The sequence below is a fragment of the Pollicipes pollicipes genome, unplaced genomic scaffold (assembly GCF_011947565.3).
Source record: "Pollicipes pollicipes isolate AB1234 unplaced genomic scaffold, Ppol_2.1 Scaffold_4740;HRSCAF=5597_pilon_pilon_pilon, whole genome shotgun sequence".
Taxonomy (NCBI): domain Eukaryota; kingdom Metazoa; phylum Arthropoda; class Thecostraca; order Pollicipedomorpha; family Pollicipedidae; genus Pollicipes; species Pollicipes pollicipes.
Window position 1 is genome coordinate 33,387,039 of NW_023596545.1, and position 8,821 is coordinate 33,395,859.

At 48.4% G+C, this 8,821-nt stretch overlaps 1 protein-coding gene across 1 annotated transcript in view; it reads left to right on the forward strand.

Annotated features, from left to right (window-relative positions):
• The window catches only part of LOC119099347 (G protein-coupled receptor kinase 2), a gene marked incomplete at its 3' end in the record, with an annotated part of 82,930 nt that overhangs the window by 47,635 nt on the left and 26,474 nt on the right, over positions 1-8,821 (forward strand).

Below are 8,821 nucleotides of genomic sequence, written 5' to 3' on the forward strand. Positions count from 1 at the left end.
GAACGCAGGTCCAGGGTATGACGATGGATGAACATTCAGAGTCCATAGTTTGAGGGTAGACTAATGACGGCTACACAGGTGAGTTAAGCCACTCCCCTAAGGTTTATATGGTGCTTTTGCAGTATGGCAAACTGCGTTTTGTCACGCGGCACGTTGAGTTTCGATACGTTGCGATAAACAACCATGCGGTCTTTCTTACTTCTGCAATCCCCAAGGCGGATGTTTTGTCTGTCAAAACATGTCTGATGTCTGTCACCAACCCTCCAAAAACTGCTCCCCAAATCGATATTCATGGCTGTTCTAGATCGCTGCTAGCCACTGGAAACGAAGAAAAGTGATCATTCGGACGCAGCCATGGCATGATTTTTATACAATGATATCACGGTGTCGGAGTTGGGAGGAATAACTATCCGATAAAGACTAAACAGGGTTATTGGTCAATTGCATCAGAAGCACTGGGCCAAAGACAAACCTTTTAAGATAACCTAACTTGCCGCAATGTATGCACTTCGTAAGTCAGTTCATAGCATAATAACAAGATGATGTGTTCCAATGACAAAAACGAATTGGGAACGTCGACCTGGCCCAAAAGTACCAACTGCTTTAACAGGTGTAAATGCCTTCAAAATGTTATGGCAAAGAAGATCTGTCACTCATGGGCTCCTGAGGATGCCAAGTTTCCAATGGTCCAGCAGCACATCTCCAGGGTGCTCAAGTCAAGGCCCCACTCGGGTATCGAAGTCGTGAGTCTGCCTGCCATGGCGAATCTGGTGCCATCGGAGCTCAGGACCAAGGCTGAAAACGGCTAGAAGCTGGAAATTAAGGATTAGTTTTCTGGAGTGTAAAGAGAAAAAGAACATCGCGATGCACGTTGAGAGATACTTTCCTTTGATTGTCGAGAAACAAACACCAAAAAGGCTCACTACACCAGACACAAAAGAGCTAATCTGGAAGTATGTTACCAGCGGAGGACGTTTCCTAAAGGGGATGTTCAACATTTGAATATATTGAGTCAAATCTCAGATATGATGAAATCAACTCTTTTGTAACTATTGGTATGCTTTGGAGTGCAACCACCTGTTCTAAACAGTACAAGTCCACGTTTTAGTAGATCAGCTTCTCAGTAAGTCATGGCTTGATTGCGTCATGGAGCGTTTGTAAGATAATGGGGTCGCTGCCAAATAGTCATTTTAGAATTATCACTGTAGCGGACGGGTGACTCATTTATAGTACTTTAAACTGCCAAGAGGGGACTCGTGTGTTTGAGAAACCCTAATATCGCTATATGCGCCTGTTTTGACCCCTTTGTCGTGATGTTTTTGTGTATTTGTCCCTGATTCTGTATTATTAACTTGCAGTCACATACTCGGTTATGGCGCGTAGCAAATTCTCAACAAATTCCCAGTCCTGTATTATACAGCACAAGACATAATTTGTGCTCGCAACTTACACTGAACACATCAAAATCGTCGGAGGCCAACTGATGACCGCTGATACCACGAATCGTGCTCACGTACGCCAGACCCGAACAATTCGATAATTATATTTGATCTTGGCCTTGAGCACTAAATCATCCATACAGTGGCGGTATTTGTGTGACGTGTGTATGGCGTCATAAATGTCTCGTGACCCTAAAATAGCTTGCACGAAAAAATCTGCACAAGTTCGCAGGCGTCAAGCTCGGAAACAAGGGGGGGGGGGGGGGTTGTGCCTTAAAAAGTGCATGACTTTGATCTGCACTGAATAATCTTCGAAATGATGATCTTAGTTCAAAAATTCATACAAATGTGGAGCAATCCCTTTAAGGTCATCGCCTGGTGGCCATGTCGCGGTCGAGAGTAAATAAAAACTTCGTGGCCTAAAGGAGCGCTGTGCATAATGAAACCTACGAGAAAGAACGCCTCCTGCATCCAGATGTGTAAAGTCGAGCCGTCACACCAAGAAGACTTTGTTATGCTGGCTAGGCCTGACAATTACACATTACGAGAACCCCGTCCTGGTGGAGCCGTGGATGCTCGACATACAGGTAATCACACTTGGGGATAACCCACCTGTGCAATCCCACATTTCCCTCGCAATGAGCCCTGCTGGCAGCGCCTGAAGGCCATTGTATGAGGAAAGCTGTGAAGCTCAGCATGGACGCCAACTTTGGGCAGTAATCACCAAGAAGTTGCGGGAAGTTCTCCCGGAGGAGTGCCGGGGCTGATGGATCACACGGTGACCGACGCTCGCCGCATGGTCGATGAGGTCACCTGCTTCGTCTATGACCCTTGAACGGTAGAGACTGGGCTTTGTTAAACTGCGTTTTTATTTGTATATCAGTTAAAGGGGGAAATCAAAGCCCTTCGATTTGCCAGATTGTAGCTTTGGGCCATCAGTGTGCACAATTGTTTGTAAACATGCTTCCAGAAAAGTGTATTTGCGGCATTTAAAAACATGAAAGTGGGGCTGTTCCGAGTTGTCGGTCCCACGTCCGTATGACTGCAATATCAGTGACCAAAAACCAGTGAGCGGAATCACCTGACCTCATCCAGACTGACTTCGGCTGTTCCAACTATTGCTAAAGTCATCTAACACCTTCACCAAGGGCCCAATTCGTACATCAACGCCCACCCTTATCTTCGCGCCCAAAAAGGCATCGGAATAATCCGCCTGACTACTATCATTATAACAGCCGTTGTCGGGCACTTGTCGCGAAGGACAAGAAGTAGCCTTGCTGCTGCTCATGGCTTTGCCAAAGCGTTTTCATTTTGTTCATCACGAACTCCTCATTCCGAAACATCACGAACTCCTCACCCCGAAACATCACGAACTCCTCCCCCGAAACATCACGACTCCTCACCCCGAAACATCACGAACTCCTGACTCCTTTACGACACTGACCAGTCAGGAGCAGAACCACACACGCAATACTATTCAAGTCCGACATGATTCCATGTCCTTTTATGCGGCGAAAACAAAACGAGCCGATGTGTTTAAAAGTTCATGAGGTCTGGACCCCACAACGATCCGCAACTGCACGTTGCTCCCATGTATACAGCATAGCTCGGGAGCTATTTATGGACGCGCATGCAGGAAGTTCAAGTCTGACTTAGTCCGGGCATGCTCTCCCGTCCCATACAGTCTGACTGACGAAGTTAGAGGTTTCAGGGCACGGAGGTTATCGCTGAGTCTGCTTCTTCTCCCATGTTTGAGCGGTCTAGCAATATGCACAGGCGATGTGGTTTAGTCTAATATGAGGATGAAACCCAAATCACTGTCATCTGGAAAACTTACACTCCCGCAGCTCCTTACAACCATGGGCGATACGAGGGACGTCAGAGAATTTGGCGTGATATTCAGATATTCGCATGTTTCAAACAATCGACAAACTCCCGACTATGTCCATATCGCTGAACCTTGCGTGTGATGGGCAAATGGGACATGGTCACTCGCTGGTCGTCGTACAACTGCGCATCTAATGCTTGGTTAGTTATCGGATACCAAACATTTGTGTCGTAGGGAGATATGCACCAGTTACGTCTCCTTGAAAATGGTTCGTTCCAAATCACAATACCCTGATAAGCATCTTATTGGCAGAATTAAGGCGTGATGAAAAAATGTCGATGACTTTTCATATCAACCGATCAAAGTCACTTCCAAGCGCTGACCTTTGCAATTTCCTTAAAACTGTAGTGCAGGGAACGACTGAGGCCTGTTCATATGCCAATAAAATCATACAGCAGCACGTCTAAATGCAGTTATCGGTTACCGATGGGCAAAACGGGATCAGGGGACCTCAAGTCGCAACGCCCCCGCTCTCTCTCATTTCAATGTGCATTCTGTTACGAATAATATCCTCCTGAGCCCCGGCCTTATAGATAGCAGCGTTTATAGTGCCGCACGGCGGCGAAAAAAGGTTTGGGGCCTCAGTGGCCCGCTTTGAACGATCTGCACACCAAACACATACAGTTAGGTAATCTATAGAGCAGCCAGTTAAGGTCAATACAAACATGATTTGCAGAAACCCGACGAATGAGTACACCCGCCGGTAACTATCCACCTTCGTGAGTATGTGAACGAACGACATGCGTTTCTGAAGCTAGTTGGCACATTTTCATGCTCCGGTTATAATCATCTACCCACACAGGCACAACATACCAATCTCTACTATATTTATAATCGCCAAGACAGGGTGCAACATGAGGGGACGTAATGGCCTAGTAGTTAGTGCATCGGTCTACCACGTGGGCAGCCCGGGTGCGGGTCCCGGTTGCGCCACGACCCCTGGGTGCTCATATCGCCGATGCAACCGCAGGCGTTCCCTGATTTAAGAGCCGTGATGACGTGCGTAGCGTTCCCTTTGCGCAAAAACGCAACATGAGATCTTTACGAACGGGCGTCATATTTGATAAACATCTTGCGCAGCCTCTGCATAGTATGGCATATTCAAGCCCCGCGCATCCAATGTGTACCTTGGAAACACAAACATCCGACATCCAACCAGTTCATTAGGACAATATGGCAGCATCACATTCGTTGCCCAGGCATCCGTTTTGAGGCGGGCCCAACACGAGCGGCATTCACTGATTTAGCGAAATTGGGGAATGGGCGCCCGTTCCACTGTTCGTTTTCTGAGGCGGCTTTGGCTTTGATTTGATAAAGCATTCCGCATTTCATTTCGTGTAATGTATGATGAACCCAGAGATCACGTATTTAAAAACAAAAAACTCAGCATCTTCGAGAGCGCTTCGCTTGTTTGCAGCCTGCGCTTGGCACCACTGCTGACTACAGCACACCACTACCTGAACCGCACTCGTTCTTGGCCCCTCCTTGCTCAGCACATGTCTGTCCGCCTCCAAACACGACACGTCGAGCCGTCGGTACGGGCGTTCGCGCAGAAACAATCACCGGAGCCTCTGTTGCTCTCAGCAGAGCCCGCAGTCCGCCAGGTGCTTGCAGATGACGATATCGCTCGCGGCTGCGAACACGTACTGAAGCAGAAGACGGCGGAAAATGAAACATCAAGCAGAAGATCAAACAAAATGGCGGCGGGTGCGCCATCTCGCGAGCACTACAGTGAGGTGGTGGCAAACGCATCGAACTAAGTCTAAACCGGAGATGTTAGTTGGAGATGTCTAGAACGCATTCATCTGTTAGTTTAGTGAAGACTGGAATGGAGATTGTGCCGTCACCAACAAAGCGATTTGGCGACCTGTCGCGACTGAGCGATTGCAATAGAGGGGCCAAAGGAGGGACAACTGGCCAAAGATGGTCGGTCTGGCACGGCGCGGCCGTGGGATAGCACTGTGCATGCGTGGAAGATACCATTGCAAATCTGTAGTCCTGTCCGACCTAAGTCTTGCTCAACCAAATATGTCCAACAAAGATTTCCGGTGAAATGGAACCGTGTGCCTAAATGTCACGTTCAAGGCATACACAACCTTCGGTTGGCACCTTAGCTGAGGGTAAGACCACTTGTGCAAATGACTCCGCAACATTTCCTAGAAAAGTTCAAGTCGACCCCGCAACCATCGCCGGTCATATCAAATAACCATAGATACCTGGTATCACCATATATATATATATATATATATATATATATATATATATATATATATATATATGCGTGCGTGTGTATGTGTGTATGTATCTCGAGTCGCTAGTTTGTTTGTGAATAATGGCTGCAAACACGTCACCGGTAGTGGTATCAGGTCTTCCTCGCTTGGCTCGACAAACCTTGATGTTTTCCGTATCTGTTGCGCAAGTGAAGAACGGGTACACGTTCTTGTCCTGTCGGTTCAGTGCCATGAACTTCTGGAGAATGAAGTCGGCGCAGCTCTCGTAGTCATTCTGGCCTGGCAAACAGACAGAGCTGGCAGAGCATGCCAGCAACACGCACATGGGTGCCGAGTACTGCATCACTGTACATAAGACGATGCGCACACGGAAAATAGTATTGCACAAAGGCAGATGCGGTGATGTAGGTTGGTTTGTTAGGAGCGCAATGCGCAACATGGCAAAGATGACCAATTAGGCACTTGCCTGCAATCCGCCAGACCCATATTCCTAAAAAACTCACGTCACATGTAATCCACCTTAGATAAATGTATCCTGTCCATTTGCCATAAACATGAACGCTTCTGAAGAACCGTCACAGAGCGCGATTAGATTCATCATAGATTCATAGATTATCATAGACATCATCATAGATTCATCAGTATGTGAGAACGGCTACACGGACTGCACAGTGACGAAAGTATCCCAAGGGATCTTGAAGAGCTTCCGCAAAGATTCTCATCACCCGCGCCCGTTTTGGCTAGACGTCTGAACTACTAACATCAATAAAATGCACCACCTCGGACTCGATCTTCTCACACAGAACAATACACGGCTGCTTGACGACGACTAGATATCAAAGTAGCTCTCAGCCTCCAAAGCACGAAAGCTTCCAAAGAACATCTCATGGACTATCCGACGGGCGCTCCGTTACCCCCGGTACTCGGGAAAGCAGACGTTGAGCGGTGAGCGGGGCAGCTTCTCCTCGAACAGGTCGCGCTTGTTGAAGAACACGATCATGTGCGTGTTCCTGAACCAGGTGTTGTTGCAGACCGAGTCGAACAACTTCATGCACTCCACCATGCGGTTCGTGGTGTCGTCCTCGATCAACAGCAGGTCGTATCCTAGCAACAGGGCAACCATGGCAACGCATGGCACAATCTTGACACGATGAGTTATTGACGCGAGCTAGTAATTTGATTATTTGATGGCGTGGAAATGAGAGAAGGCAATGAGAAGGCACCTATGACAGAGTGGTATGTGGTTCATGATTGCACCTTCAGGGAGTACGTAGCAGACACTTGACCTTACCGGTATGAAAATCACCTCGAAGCCGGAGCCCTTTCCCTCAATCATTCCTGGTTGATGGATACATCTGAGATCCATGCATTCATATCAGTAGACCAGGATTTGGGAGCGTCCTTCTCAAGTGGAGCTTTAGAACATTTCCGGAGGGTTGGCGCGGATATTGACCGCATCAGGCGGCTGATGTGGGCACGTGCGGCACCAGTCGCATCAGCCCAGTGGGCGGCGCATGGCAACACGACTGCCCGGACGCGGAACTATTCGGCCCAGCCGCTAAAGCTTTGCCACAGCGCCTTTCAAAGCCCGGCTCCATGAATGAGCTTTGGATAACGGCGTTTTGCATACCAAATCAAGCCCCCTGTCCCGGTAGTTACCAGCGCGGCAGACGGGGATCTGGGTCCAACCGGACTATGACTAAGACTCGGACTCGGACTCGGACTCGGGCTCGGGACTCGGACTCGGACTCGGACTTGCATTTGGATTTGAATTTTGATTTGGGTTGGATATTTAGCATCGCCCACTTCAGTTTCGAAAAGGCTATCAGCGCTTGCCTTCAACTCAGAAACAGTTCCAGTGTTGACTATTCAAGGCGTCAAGTTCGGCTGTGCCTAAGTCTCATTTCGGCCAGATTAGGTGGGGCGGAAGTCTATCCCGTCACAATATTTGCGGTTTCTCGTATGGCAGTTATACGACGATCTCTATCCCTAACAATACGATATTAAGTTCTAATTGTCTATGAAATTCCAACCCGAGACTGATGCATTCGGACTCGACCCCCCCCCCCCCCTGACCCAGCCAAGGGACTCGGAGACAGTCTCGAAGGAATCGGAGTCAGACTCTGAACCCCAAGTCGCATTCACAACATGACTCAGGCATGCACTCTCTAATGTGGCAATGACGGACTCAGGACACACACTTAGTACTCCAGGGCTCGGACTCAGACTCAGGACGACTTATCCATCTCTGACCCGCGCCTGCAGCCTGGGGCCGCTGGTGTTGCCGTTCCGCGATCAGCCCGCGTTCGGGGTTCGTTCGTACCCGACAGCGCCACCACGTATATGACAGCCGTGACGCCCTCGAAGCAGTGAATCCACTTTTTCCGCTCCGACCGCTGGCCGCCGACATCGAACATCCTGGAGACGACGGAACGAGGGGCATGAAGACCACGAACCGTGCCATTTCTCGGCTCTCGTTGGGGGTCTACGCCAGTGGATGCGTAAGCGCCACTGAATGACGACAATGCTGCGTGAAGTGAGGTTCCGGCGCTTAACGCTTTATGATCCAGATACTTTATGACCAATACTTTATGATCCAGATACTTTATGATCCAGATACTTTATAATCCAGATACTTTATGATCCAGATACCTTCATGTGTGCAACATGGCTTAGGATTATGACTAGACGCCATTTTTTTTAAATCAGCTTTTTATGTGCTAAATATGAAGGTGTGGTGTCATTATATATGCATGCACGCACGCACACACACACACACACACACACACACACACACACACACACACACACACACACACCACACACACACACACACACACACACACCCACACACACACACACACACACACACACACACACACACACACACACACACACACACCACGCACACACACACACACACACACACACACACACACGCACGCACGCACGCACGCCACGCACGCACCACACACACACACTATATATATATATATATATATATATATATATATATATATATATATATATATATATCCTCCTCTCCTCTCTTCTCTCTCTCTCCTCTCTCTCTCTCTCTCTCTCTCTCTCTCCTCTCTCTCTCTCCTCTCTCTCTCTCTCCTCTCTCTCTCTCTCTCCTCTCCTCTCTCTCTCTCATTCTCTCGCTCCTCTCTCTCTCTCTCCTCTCTCTCTCTCTCTCTCTCTCTTGTCTTTAGCTTTTTAAAGCTTGACAGAGACATAACGGAGCCATCAATGAGGTCGTT